Below are 15,299 nucleotides of genomic sequence, written 5' to 3' on the forward strand. Positions count from 1 at the left end.
GATCTAGTAGACCACTGACCACTTAGGAGCACAGGCAGACCCTACCCAACTCATCTCTTCTACCTTTCTGGTGTTTCTTACTTACCATGCCTCTAATCTCATAACTGACACAATTGTACAAAAGTTTCCATCATATTAAGGAGAATCTCAGCTCCATCAGTGAAATTAATAGTCTTATAACTAGAAAAGTTAAATTGATGATCATTGCATTAGTTAGAATAATGGCACCCCACCCCTAAAGATGCTGATGTCCTAGCTCCTGGAATGTGTGAATGTGTTACCATATATGGCAGAGGAGAGTTAAGGTTTCACATGGAATTAAGATTGCTAATTAGCTGACCATAAAATAGGGAGATGATCCTCGATTATCTAGGTGGACCCAGTGTAATCCAGAAAGGAGGCACAAAGAGGGAGACGAGAGGCAGAGGCTGACTCATTCAATATATGAAAGGTTCAGCCTGCCCTTGCTGGCTTTGAAAAGGGAGAGAAAAGCCACAGTCAACAATATAGGTAACCTCCAGAAACTGGCAAGGAAACAGTCTCCTCTAGACTATTCCTCTTCCAGAAGGAACACAGTAGAGCTGACTCCTTTATTTAAGCTCAGGAAAACTTATTTCAAGCTTATGATCTCAGGAAGTAAGGGATAATAAATTTATGTTGTTTTAGGCCACTAAATCCATGGTAATTTGTTACAGCAACAATGGAAATTTTATTCCATGATATACGCCATAGTTTTGTCACTATTATTTTAAATTGCAAAATAAAGCAAAAGCAGGTCAGAATTTTTTTTAAGTTTATTGTGCATGCAAAAAAACAGTTTGATAATTAATAGATGAAAGGGTGTATGAATGAATATATGAAAAATGTTCAACATCACTGAACATCAGAGAAATACAAATAAAAAGCACAATGAGATACTGTCTTACAGCAGTCAGAATGGCTATTATTAAACACCAACAAGAATGTTGAGAAGGATGTGGATAAGAGGGAACTTTTGTTGGTAGGAATGTAAATTAATACAACCTTTATGGAAAACAGTATGGAGATTTCTCAAAGGACTAAAGAAACTATCATTCAATTCAGCAATTTCACTATTGGGTATCTACTCAAAGGAAAAGAAATCATGATATAAAAAAGATGCCTGTATACACGTTTATTGCAGCACTGTTCACCACAGCGAAATCACGGAATCAATCTAAGTATCTGTCAATGGATGAATGCATAAAAAATGCAGCATATATTATATAAATGATGCTTAAAAATGTATACATAGTACACATATTAACTATATTAAATTTGTGATACTCAAATCACATTTGACTTCTGCAATTACAAGAGAAACAAGATACAATATACACAAGATAATAAACATTACTGGTATGTGTTGAGAATTGCAACTTTAATACAGTTTTTTCCTTTCTTAAAATGTGTATGCATTTTTTTTTGGCACACTCTGTGTCTATCCACCTCCCAACACTACTAAGCCACAAAAAATCATCTTTTGTAGCAACATCAATAGACCACCTGAAAACCATTATTTGAAGTGAAATAATTTGGAAACAGAAAGTGAAATACCCCCTGTTCTCACTTATAGGTGGGAGCTAAACAATAGGCAGGCATATCCTATAGAGTAGAATGATAGAGTCCGAAAGGTGGGAGGTCTGGAGGGGGGTGAGGGGTGAGAAATTACCTACAGGGCATAATGTGCAGTGCTCAGGTGATGAGTATCCTAAAAACCCAGACTTCATCTGTATTACAAAACTGAACTTGTACTCCCTCCATCTATAAAAATGTATTTATTTTTCAAGTTATTCAAAAAGAACAGTTTGAGAACTGACAGAATCAAGGTGATTAGAAGCTTCACTCATAACAATTACAGTGAAGCTTTGTAAGCCTACAGGAGTTAGTATTTTGAAGTTTATTGTCAATGGCTGTTACGCATTTATACTCTTTCAGGTAAGTAGAAATGTTCAAGCTGATTTATATATAGCTAATTGGTTTAATTTCATCAAATCATGCTGACATGGACATAAAAGTTTCTATTTGTGCTTCATTTCTGATTGGAATGAGCATTTCGGATCAATTAGATGATAAGTTTTGGCTACATGGCTATGGGTAGTTAGCCTTGGGGTCTATCTGAAAAGTGGCATCCCTTTCTATTTTTCTTTCCCATGTGTGATATAGATTTTTAAATGTGTAACTTTAGGGCAGGCATCTTTCCTTTCTTTCTTTGGGATGCCACACCGTTCTCTCACTCCTTTTCTCTCTCCCCCCATCTTCCTCTCTCACTCCCTGCTCTCTGCTCTCTCGTTCTCATCTCTTCCTCCCACTCTCTTCCCTACATCCAATAGAAAATAAACTTATACTTTCATATCTTAAAAAAAAGTAAGTGTGTCATTTAAATTCTTAAATTCAGAATCCAAAATGGATTCTTTGACCCCAGCAAGTCTATTTTTGAATTTTGATGTGATTATTTCGTATAGCAAAAATATATTTTAAAATATTATATTGAAAAACATTTTAATATCATCTACAGTGACATTATCTACATAGATCCTCATATAAGGAAATGTTATCTTAAGCATTAAACTTTATAAGTACTTATAATAAGATTTATATTTCATCTAAGCATTTAGACTAGCTCTAATTTTATACTATGTTGTTTTTCATAGAACTGTTTTAACCCTTAAATAAGACTGTTGAGTGTCTAAAATTTCAAAGTGGCTTCAAAATTACAAAACTTTTAAAATTAAATCAATAATATTTAGATTTATGTGAATAAAGTTTAAATCTTATTCATCTGACAAAACTACTATTTGAATGATGAGCTTTTAGGATACTTTAGAGCTATTTTTCGACTTTTCTCCTCTATGTCAGAAATGTTTCTATTTTCTTGTCTTTCTTTCTTTTTTATTTAGGTATTTTTTTAAGATGAGTTCCCATTCTGTCACCCAGGCTAGAATGCAGTGGTGCAGTCGTAGCTCACTGCAGTCTCAAAATCCCAGCCCCAAGCAATCTCCCACCAAGGCCTCCCAAAGTGCTGAGATTACAGGTGAGCCACCACACCCAGCCATATTCATATTTTCTATATAGGTAATTTCATACAAATCACTTAACCCTCTATACCTCAGCATGGCAGACAAAGGAGGCTTATTTAAGCCTCCACAACACCACAACTTTAGAACGTGCACGGGTGTTTGGTAAAGAAGGTGACAACTAGGAAAGCATCACAAACATTCCCTAACCATGGAAAAGCTTAAAACTTTAAGCCTAAAATTATAACTCAAAAATCCATCACCAATATTCATCAGGTAGTCATTGGGAACTACTCAACATCAATTGTATATATACCGTAAATCAGTGACTCTCCTAAAATACCAACCCCTTCTTTCCTCCTATTCTCTCAACTGCCACCCCAGGTCTTTCAGGTATTTAATGTTATAGTAATATAAAAGGACAAGTAGTCTTACAAGTATTATTTAAAGAACTGAATTGCTAGGGGAAAAAGGAAGCATGCAGGCCAGAAATTTCTAGAGATTTTTGATCAGAAAAAAACTTCACAGCTATTCTCTTTCCACAGCCTTTTGTTTCCCCATTCCATCCTTTACTTTCTAAATCTCCATTCCTACCACGATCCCTCCCATTGACCAAGACAAGGTACAGCTGGGACAGTCCACACAGTCAATGACTGGAGGCCCAATCTTCATCTTCTTCTCAATTTTCATAAATCTTACTCCACCTTCCTGATTTCTCTTGAAAAATGCCAATATTTTGTTGAAGATGTACCAGCACCAACTATTACTAACCTCTAGAATAAGTTTCTTAAAGAATAAAGTCCCTTCAAAAAAAAAAAAAAAAACTATAGTTATATGTGAACATTGCGTTCTTTTAAATTTAATGTACGCATTACAGATGCGTGTTGTCTTAGAGTGGTACACAATTTCTTTGCCTTTATAAAAGGAAAATACTATCCCTGGGCAGACTGTATTATTGTGTAAACTTGCCACTGAACTAGTTTGCATCTTATTATACAACCTGATTTGTTAATTACAGCCATCATGACTTACCCCATTCTCACAGCATTCTAATAATAAAACGAGGAGTCTGATGGCATCACTTACATGGCATTCATTACAAAAGAAGAGGATATCACATTATTACCCTCTTCTATTCACATGTGTGCATTTATTCCTCCAAACTTTCATGCCTGAAATAAATTTACTGGAATCCCAGCCTCTACTATATATATGTTAACCCTACAATTCAAGAACAGCCAGGCCAAGGACAAAGTGTTCCATCTTTACAATCAAATACAGATTTCCTATTAAAAGGAAAATTCTCTATTTCGAAAGATTTAATAGTATGTAGTATGGTCCTTTAAAAATAATTCCAGATGGCTAAATGTTAGGACTGAAAATATCCCACTAAGAGAAATATGTTTGCTTTATTGTAATTTGTACAAAATTTCAGTCACTACAGGTCTTACCACATAATGTCTCCTTTTTAAGAGAGAAGTTGGGTTTAGGAGTTTTGTAGATTTTTTTTTTTTATTTCAGCTGTATTTGTGCCTATTCAAAATGACTTCACTCTTATTGACACATTTTCAGTGATTGATTGTGCAAAACATGTTGATATTTTCCTACACTGTTTTGCTACTTTTTGTATCGAGTTGGCCGTCTTTTCTCACTCATTTGCAACCCCACCCTCTTTTCTTTGAAGTCCCTGTCTGCTTAAATTAAAAATAAACTTCATTGAGGCTGATGGCTTAGTACATCAAGAGGAAAAAAATTCAAGCACAACAGTGATTAAGTACATAACCTTTAACTGAAATGAATATTTCCAAAATAAGAACCACTGAACAAATATTTCCCAATAGCCCATAGAGAGCTCATGCATATCACCATAGCAATGTTTTTATTGCTCTCACGCCACTATTTCACAGCAAATACACTCAAACCGGGTTTGAATATATAGAAAGTTGCTGTTTTCTACAATATTCAAAGCCCTGAATAAGAAGTTGAATTCCTCGGCCTCAGATTCTGCATATTTAGGTCAACTCAGATAAGTTGTCAGCCCTACAATTAAAAACCCAAACGGTTTGCATTTGTCAGGTAAAGTCCAAGTTGTAGTTTAGCCCTTAACCCAGGAGGTGTGTCATGTGCTCCTACATTGTGCATTAAAAAAAAAAAATTCTTCAGTGGAAGCACAGGCATTGATTGCTAAAATTCTAGGGAAGGGGGTGGGGGAATCATAATGCAGTAAATTGTCATATTTTGTATAAGACATTCTGTCAGAATTATAACTCTGAAATAGCTAAATAATACATTTTAAAATGATGCAAGAAAAAAGAAAAAAAGCCCCTCTCTAACTTACCATGCTTTCTGTCACCTAAGTGTATAAATTTTTCACCATATATAATGTAAGCATCCTAATATTTATACCATTTTAAAATTCATTGTGAACAGTGGCTTACACATTCCCTTTGAAGGCTTGGCTGTCTGTGCTATATGTATCTTTGAAACCCCCTTGGCTTTTTGGTGTGTCTTGCATAGACCTATGGAGTCTGATTCACCAAGCTTCATTCTTTTTTAGTTTCTGCTACACTGTGGACTATTCAAATCTTCGCTTTGGCAAGAAAACCAGTTAGTCTTCTTTCTTCAAATAACAATTGCTTGTTTTTTAAAAAAAAAAAAAAAACAACTATAGACTTTTTAAGCATTTTGAACAATTGTGTTTAACATAAATCTTTCTGAAACAAAGAAAACTTAGTTTCTTCCTATCATTAACCAATGATAGAATTTCTCATCTTTCATAGAATTGCAATGGGCTGAAACCTTATTACATCATGTACAACAGTCTTCCAAAGTCGATCCAACTGCCCCTTTGTGGCACATACTAGACACCACTGACACCTAAAAAACTTGCTGCAAGAGTGAAAGAATCAATGATAGAGGATTTCATTTGTTGTGCCATTATCTAAACTGCATGTTCGGACAAAGATATGAGAACTTTACATCTCTTAGTCTAGCATTATCTTCTAGAATATGGAAAATCAGTAAGACTCTAAAACTGTTCTAGACATTTGCATTTTGTGAAGCGTGGCTCCAGAATGTTGAGATTTTCAAGCTATACTAATGAATTATTACATCTAAGACTCTGGCCATCCTGAAAATACCATTATTACAGCTACAATGTAATTAACACACTCTCCCCCCAAACCTGCAATTGTCAAGCTACTCAACTACCATTGCTCTGTTCTAACTTCATGTAAGGACAAACTGAGAGGTCCTTCCTGTGGGGGTCATTTATGTGGCACATGTCACTGCTGTCTACCTCGATTTCTTAGAGGTTTGGGGAATGTACTTTGATACTGAATAAGATCACCACATGGCTTGCAGTGGAATCTGAAACTGAAGCCGTCCACTCAGCACTTCTCCTCCTTTGAGGTGTAACCTCACTCTTCCCTTCACCACCAGCTGACTGTAACGAGTGGGCCACTACAGAAAGCCGTGGAACAGTACCAACTGTCACAGAGCCAGAGACCAGCCAAGGCCTCAGGCAGGAAACAACTCCACGTTTGTTTAACTGGCTTTTGTGTAGCCATCAGGCGAGCATTAGTTTGTTGTTTTTCAGTTGTTTTTTTCTTTTTGGCATTAACTCAAAATGAGTATTTAGTACAACTTAAAATAGAAAACTTCTAGCTATATTCGCACCAAAAAAAATAGTTTTTTTTAATGATTGTCACAAGTCAGTGAATTATGTTTTCACCTCCTCAGAGTTTCTATGGGCAAAATACCTAAAAATCAACAGTACTAAATTTCCTTCTGTCATCCTGCTCATTGAAAGCACGTTTCACACTAGCAATGTTTGAAATTTTTAAATATTCAAAAACCAAAATTTTTTTAATGGGGAAAAAGATAGGAGACTGAAAGTAAAAAGGATTGGCACTGTTCTCTCTTCTTCAAATCCAAGTACTAGAATCCCTGACAATATCCAAGGAGTATTTGAGACATTTTGAATGTGGTATCCAGTGAGTTCTACAAGAGATAAAACATCTCCCTAGCCCTAAGTAAAGATCAATACTTTATCATTCTACAAAAATAATAATATAATAATAACAATAACAACGAAAACTCTTTAGTAAATGTATTTTTGAGGTACTTCAAACTAATAAGTATTTTTTGATACTTACTATCATTGCAGGCTCTGGGGATAACAGAAAGGGAATAAACACTGTAGAAACTGGATTCATGAGAGTGTCATGATTTTGTTGAAGAAATAAGATTAGCATACATAAAACCATTAAAAGCACAATATTAAGTTTTTATTCCATATAGATAATACTCAGGGTAACAATTTTCATTTATAGCCATTCTCCCATTTCTCATCACAGACTGTCCTGATTCTTCATAAAAAACTCCACGAACCTGACTGGCCAAGACAAGGCTCTCTTTGGAGGATAAGGAGGAGAACCTATAGGATAGGAAGGAATAGCCCCTTTCCTCATGCACATTTGTGTAAGAAGTAGTAAGCTGAAGGACATTAGAGTCCTCTAACACATTATGTACAGTTGTGCTTTAAGTCCTTGTTCAAACAATGGAAGAGGAAAAAGATTTGAAGATGTGAACCAGAAAGGAACCTGGGCAGACCAAAGCAGACGTTAGAGTAAGTAATTCAAAAATAAAAATTACCAGATAATAAGCAGCATGACTCACTGAGAAGCATGCACTTAGTAAGTGCTTTAGGTAGGCAATGCCTAATGTTTACAACAACCATTAGAGTTTGAAATTCTTTACTCACATGTAACTGGTGAGGAAACCAAAAGTGACTCCTCCAAGATTTCACAGCTAAGGAAAGTGAATAAACTGGGATTCAAATCAGATCCACTTGATTCTTTTTTTTTTTTCCACTTGATTCTTAAGCCCACATTTTTTCTACTCTGCCAACCATTTCTCTGAACTCATACCATGTGACCCTTCAACCCAGGAAATGCACATACATCTCGGGTGCAGCAGATGGTACATGAGGAGTCACAGCGGCAGAAATCTTCAGCAAGAGTTTCTAAGTACCTGTTAGGACAGGCACTGTGCCAGATGCTGGGCAGGAAAGAGGGAAAAGGCAAAGGCCATCCCCGCCTGCCTCAAGGAAAGCCTCTAAGACACCATCAAGAACAGATGGGGAGATAGAAGAGGCCCTCAGCTTCATCCCACACATCAGAGACCTGCTTTCCTACATAAATGTCAAAAGCATCAATAGAAGTAAAGTCACACATAAGATGAGGTCATAAACCATGCCCAAGTTCAAGCACCAGGAAGAAAAGTTACAACAGGAGAAATAGCAGAATGCTATGATAAGAATGACAACAACCAAAATTCACTATTTACTAGGTATCAAGCATTCTTTTATACATTCAGCATATGTTTATTCATTTAATACAAAAAGCACAAAATCCACAAGAGCCTGAGACCAGGAAATCAATGGCATCAAAATTTCTGTTCTATTTTTAACTCCACTAAACTGTAAGCCTTGGTCTCAAGCTACTTCAGTATCTCCATATCATCTGTACCAAAATCACCATTTGACAATTTTTAGTATTGAGAGGGATTAGTAAAAACAAATAAACACAAAACTCTACTCAACAGCAATTCATCAGGAGTGTGTTTTGCAGCCAATGCATCCTGTCAGGCCCTTTAAGGACTTATCTTCTCCGAGCCTCGCCACTGCCCAGAGACTGCTGATCCCCCGTCCATCTGCTGCCACCCACTCCGGACACAGAACATCAAGTCATGGATAAAAATGAGCTGTTTTAGAAGGCCAAACTGGCCAAGCAGGCTGAGCGATACGATGACATGGCAGCCTGAATGAAGTCTGTAACTGAGCAAGGAGCTGAATTATCCAACGAGGAGAGGAATCTTCTCTCAGTTGCTTATAAGAATGTTGTAGGAGCCCGTAGGTCATCTTGGAGGGTTGTCTCAAGTATTGAGCAAAAGACGGAAAGTGCTGAGAAAAAACAGCAGATGGCTCGAGAATACAGAGCGAAAATTGAAATCGAGCTAAGAGATATCTGCAATGATGTACTGTCCCTTTTGGAAAAGTTCTTGATTCCCAATGCTTCACAAGCAGAGAGCAAAGTCTCCTATTTGAAAATGAAAGATTACTACCGTTACTTGGCTGAGGTTGCTGCTGGTGATGATAAGAAAGGAATTGTGGATCAGTCACAACAGGCGTACCAAGAAGCTTTTGAAATCCCCAAAAAGGAAATGCAGCCAACGCATCCTGTCAGATTGGGTCTGGCCCTTAACTTCTCTGTCTTCTATTATGAGATTCTGAACTCCCCAGAGAAAGCCTGCTCTCTTGCAAAGACAGCTTTTGATGAAGCCATTGCTGAACTTGATACATTAAGTGAAGAGTCATACAAAGACAGCACACTAATAATGCAATTGCTGAGAGACAACTTGACATTGTGGACATGTGATACCCAGGGAGATGAAGCTGAAGCAGGAGAAGGAGGGGAAAATTAACCGGACTTTCAACTTCTGTCTGCCTCATTCTAAAATTTACACAGTAGACCATTTTGTCATCCATCTGTCCCACAAATAGTTTTTTTGTTTACGATTTATGACAGGTTTATGTTACTTCTATTTGAATTTCTATATTTCCCATGTGGTTTTTATGTTTAATATTAGGGGAGTAGAGCAGTTAACATTTAGGGAGTTATCTGTTTTCATCTTGAGGTGGCCAATATGGGGATGTGGAATTTTATACAAGTTATAAATGTTTGGCGTAGTACTTTTGGTACATTGTGGCTTCACAAGGGCCAGTGTTAAAACTGCTTCCATGTCTGAGCAAAGAAAACTGCCTACATATTGGCTTGTCCTGGTGGGGAATAAAAGGGATCATTGGTTCCAGTCACAGGTGTAGTTATTGTGGGTACTTTTAAAGTTAGGAGCACTTGCCAGGCTGTGATGGGAACATATGTCTCCTGGATACCACGTGTTAAACTGTGTGTGTCTGTGGAATACTCAGCCTCAGTGTGCACACCTCTGACTAAAGCTGCAGAGTGTTCCTCTAGACAAAGTTCTGACCCGACTTACCATGGATAAGGGCAAACAGGGTTCACATTCCATTATTTGTAAAGTTACCTGCTATTGCTTTCATTATTTTGCTACACTCATTTTATTTGTATTTAAATGTTTTAGGCAACCTAAGAACAAATGTAAAAGAAAAGATGCAGTAAAAAGAATTGCTTGATATCCATTACTTTGTGTGTATCAAGCACAGCAGTAAAACAAAGAAAAAAACCATGTATTTAACTTTTTTTAGGTTTTTTGCTTTTGTGATTTTTTTTTTGATACTTGCCTAACATGCGTGTGCTATAAAAAAATAGTTAACAGGGAAATAACTTGAGATGATGGCTAGCTTTGTTTAAATGTCTTATGAAATTTTCATGAACAATCCAAGCATAATTGTTCAGAACACATGTATTAAGTTCATGTAAGTGGAATAAAAGTTTTATGAATGGAAAAAAAAGGAGTTATCTTTTCCAAACTTCAATTTTTTTCATGTCATATTTTAAAAGATTTATTACAAATTGACCAATAAATGGAGGTATCCTTAGGTTTATTTTTTTCCCCACAGTCCAAGCCTGTGCCAAGGTATATGAGCTTTTTGCTAGATAGTAATTTATATCAGCCTCTATAATATTCAAAATAAAATGTTAACTTTTCTGCATTTCTATCAGATATCCAAACTATGTATTTTGCTTTTCAATAAAGGATAAAAGTACTTCAGAATGGGATGAGATATTTATGTGCTATAAATCTGACAAAGAGCTGGTAACTAGAATCTATAGAGAACTCAAATTAATCAACAAGAAAAGACCAAACAACTGAATTTATAAGTGGGCAAAAGACTTGAACAGAAACTTCTCTGATGATACAGACAAATGGCCAACAAACATATGTAAAAAATGTTCTTGTCCCTAATCATAAGAAATTCAAATCAAAACCACCCTGAGATATCACTTAACTCCAGTGAGAATGACCCACATCACAGTCCCAAAACTTCAGATGCTGGCATGGATGTGGAGAGAAGGGAACACTTTTATACTGCTGGTGGGACTGCAAATTAATACAATCTTTCTGGAAGAAAGTATGGAGAATCCTTGAAGATCTAAAAGTTGGCTTTCTATGTGATCCCACAATCCCATTACCAGGTATCTACCTGGAAGGAAAAAAAAATTGTGTTACCACAAAGACATTTGCACTAAAATATTTATTGTAGCTCAATTCACAATTGCCAAGACATGGAATCAACCCAAATGCCCATCAACCCATGAATGAATTAACAAACTGTGATATGTGTATAGCATGGAGTACTTATTCAGCCATAAGAAATTGAATTTACATCTTTTGTATTAACCTGGATGGAAGTGGAACACATTCTTCTTAGTAAAGTATCACAAGAATGGAAAAGCAAGTATCCCATGTACTCAATACTAATATGAAACCAATATATGAACAACTATAACTCTGCAGGAAAGAAAAACACAAGTATGGTCTAGTAAGAGGGAGGGGAGTCTAGTAAGAGGGAGGGGAGTGGGGAGAAGAAACAGAGAGGAGGCGGGAGGAGGGAGGGTGATTGGCGAGATCTCACCTAATGTGCACAATATGAGGTTGTTCAACACACCCCCTGGGCGAAAGGCTCAACTACAACTTAAACTTTACCTTAGAAATGAAAACATTGTAACCTAAACGTTTATACCCTCATATCAATCTTAAATAAATTAAAAAAATTGGACCCCAGTAAATGTATGAAATGATGTTTTGTAAGGTGATGCCTATCAAAAAAAACTTACATTCAACATATTCTGTTTAAAAGCTAGAAAGTATGGCATGTGTTTTGAAAATGATGACCATCTCATATGACTAAAACAAAATAAAAAAAAATTGATGCTTAAAAGAAAAACAAAAGAATAGAACTACTGTACTTCAAGATCCTTTGGTGAATTTAGGCTTAGAATTTCAAGACATTTAACAAAGACAACATCCAACAACTTATAAACATATGAATAGTTATTCAACTTATTATTCATCAGAGAAATAAAAAGTAAAGCCACCATATGATACTACCTCAAACCTTTCAGAATGGCTGGAGTGACAAAGACTGTCAACACCAAGTATTGGCAATGATGTGGAACACTCATCCACTCCTAGTGGAAGTGTAAATTGGAAAACAGCTTGGCGATATCTATTAAAAACAGATGGTTATATATCCCACAGTATAGTGCCACTTCTAGGTATATACCTGACAGAAACATACACATTATCATAAAAAGACATCCATAAAAATGTCCATAGCAGTACATTCACAATACCCAACAGTAGAATATATAAACAGTGTTATATTCATATAATGGAAAACTATACAGAACTGAAAATTAATGGTCTACAACTACACTAAAAAAAAAAAAATGAATGAACTTCACAAACATAATATTGCATGAAAGAAGCCAGATATGGATACATACTACCTGATTCCTTTTATATACAAATTTCAAATACAAGCAAAATTAACATTTGCTGTTGGAATTCAGGGTAGTGGTAACTTTGGGAAGATGGACCATAACTGCTAGAGGGCACAATGGAGGCATTTTAGGGTCACTGGTTAATATTCTGATTTTCGATGATCTCACAGCTGGTTATATGGGTATCTTTACTTTGTGAAAATTCATTGAGCTTTATACTTATGGTTTGCGCACGTATGTTTTTCTGTATGTTACATTTCAGTAAAAGTTTCATCAAATAAGCAGGAGGTAAGAAGGGGTGTGTGATGACTGTCTTCTGCAAAATTACTTCTCATATGAAGTCCCCTACAGGAAATTCCTCTTCAATGATGTCATAGAGCATGTTTGTCTCTTTGGATAGCTTTAGGCTTCATTTCTTAGGAAGCTCAGAGTTGACTTCCACTTCCACACTTCAGTATAGTATTGTTAACCAACATTTTCCAGCATTTCTAACTCTCTAATTCAAGACCTATGCTTTTACCCTTTCACCCGTTTTTGAATTATTCTGTCATATTTATGTCTATTTAAGCAGCTAGGACCTATAAAACCTTTCTGGAGTTAAGTGAATTATAAAAATAAATACTTGAGAGTAGTGAGGCTAGATTAGTGATCAAACAAAGCCTCTGGTTATACAAGGTGTGCATAAAGTTTGTGTACAACTACAGTGTAAACCATTTTAAATTGCACACGAACTTTCTAGACACCCTGTAGAATACATTGATGGTTGGATTTTTGATCTAACTTTTAGTATACTTTTGTCTTAGTTCATTGTGCACTTTTGTAATAGAATACCTCAGAATAAAGGGATAAAAAGAAAAAAGTACAGAGATTTACTTCTTATAGTTCTGGAAGCTGAGAAGTCCAAGTCGAGAAGCCCACATCTTGTATGGGCCTTCTTGCCACCATCATTGCCTGGGGGAAGGCAGAAAGGAAAGAAAGTATGCATGAGAGAGGAAGCGTAAGACAGGGCCCAACTGATGTTTATAACAAACCCACTTCTGTGATGACTGCACTAGATCTTCATAACCTATCACCTGTCAAATGTCTCACTTCTCAATGCTGTTTATTGGGAATTAAATTTCCAACACATGAGAGCTTTGGGGCACACATTCAAAACGTGACATTCTTTATCATGTTCCTATATTATTATTAAGTTTAAAGCAAAAAATGACACAATCAACTAAATAATTCTAATATATTAAATGCAAATATTAAACCTGAATAGATGCTACCAACCAATGTTATGGTCACTGGACTGAACTGTCTCAGATTGAACATATCTCTTATTTGATCAAGTAAAGAGGAAAGTTTTCATCATCTTCATCATGAAAGGTTAACGTTATAAAACCCACAAAGACATCCACTAGACAAAAAAAAATTTACTATAACAATGAGCTTGAATAGGCCAAAACTCTCATCATAAGAAAATAAAAACAAATGTAACAATACAAGTGGTAGCAAACCAATAAAGATGTTATTTGATGAATTTACTATAAACTCCAAACAATATTATAAAACCCACATCCGCTAGACAAGAAGAAATTTCTATAACAATGAGCTTGAATAGGCCAAAGCTCTCATCATAAGAAAATAAAAACAAATGTAACAATACAAGTGGTGGCAAACCAATAAAGATGTTATTAGATGAATTTACTATAAACTCCAAACAAAGGAAAATGGGAGAGAACTGACGTGGAGCAGAGATAAGTATAAACTACATAGCCCTTGTTTTCCTATTGTTTGTAAAAAACAAATAAATGTCAAATTGTGTAACTGTAATGAATATAAGAGAACATCAAATATTTGGAAAGAGGATGTTTCAAAAAGAAAATCCAAACTGACTTTCAACTATTAAGAACTTGAGCTTCCCAAAGGGATAGCTTGGTTTTAGATTATTGTTATTGTTGTTGCCATTGTTGTTGTTTAAAAAATAATGTGACAGACTTTCTCCATTAAGCAGAAAAATCTAATGTTTTTGTTTCCTGTCCTTTCTGGTAAATCCTGCTAAATTCCATTATTGATCCCTTTTACTCCATTAACTGAGTAGATTTAACCTTTTTTGTTTTGTTTATTTTTTTATTTTGTACTCTTCTCTTGCTCACTAAATAATAGTAATAAATTATATTGGATGAAATAATAATAGTAACTATAGGTTAGGTACTCTTCCAAGCATATTATCTGTAATAATTCACTTAATCTTCAAAATAACCTGATGGAATAGGTTTTACCATCACTACCATGATAAAGACAAAGAAATTAAGGCACAGAGGATTTAAATTACAACCCAAGGGTAACCAGGTAATGTGTTAAAATTCAAATCTGGTATGTAATACAAGAAAGTCACATGGATTTATTATTCACTACATGATTAAATGAATATGTAAAATACAAAAATTCAAAGGTTATGTGGGTAGGAAAAAATACCTTTTCAACAATGCTGAATTCTTTGAGCACTATCTTCTTTCCAAAGTACCACTATTCACATAACAACAAAATACACTAAAAACAGAAGGAGACATTATGTTGATACTTCAAAAGAGAATGGGGCATCCTGGGGTTTTCTTGGGGGGAGCATCTGTTTTGAAGATTACAACAGCTGAAAGGCTCTCCTAAGAAGAGGTGAATATGGTAAAACTCACATTGCAGAAACCCATATTTAACATCACAAAAATATGAGAAATCTTCCTGAGGTTTCTCAGGTGCCAATTTAAATAACAGTCTCCTCTGTCACAAT

General features: G+C 35.5%; 1 pseudogene across 1 annotated transcript; it reads left to right on the plus strand.

Moving 5' to 3' along the window:
• The first annotated feature begins 8,762 nt into the window (after positions 1–8,762).
• LOC128585765 (14-3-3 protein zeta/delta-like) lies at positions 8,763–9,584 on the plus strand (annotated as a pseudogene). Its single transcript, XR_008380102.1, has one exon. The product of XR_008380102.1 is annotated as a 14-3-3 protein zeta/delta-like (transcript).
• Positions 9,585–15,299: the final 5,715 nt, after the last annotated feature.

This window comes from Nycticebus coucang, chromosome 1 (genome assembly GCF_027406575.1).
Source record: "Nycticebus coucang isolate mNycCou1 chromosome 1, mNycCou1.pri, whole genome shotgun sequence".
NCBI lineage: Eukaryota > Metazoa > Chordata > Mammalia > Primates > Lorisidae > Nycticebus > Nycticebus coucang.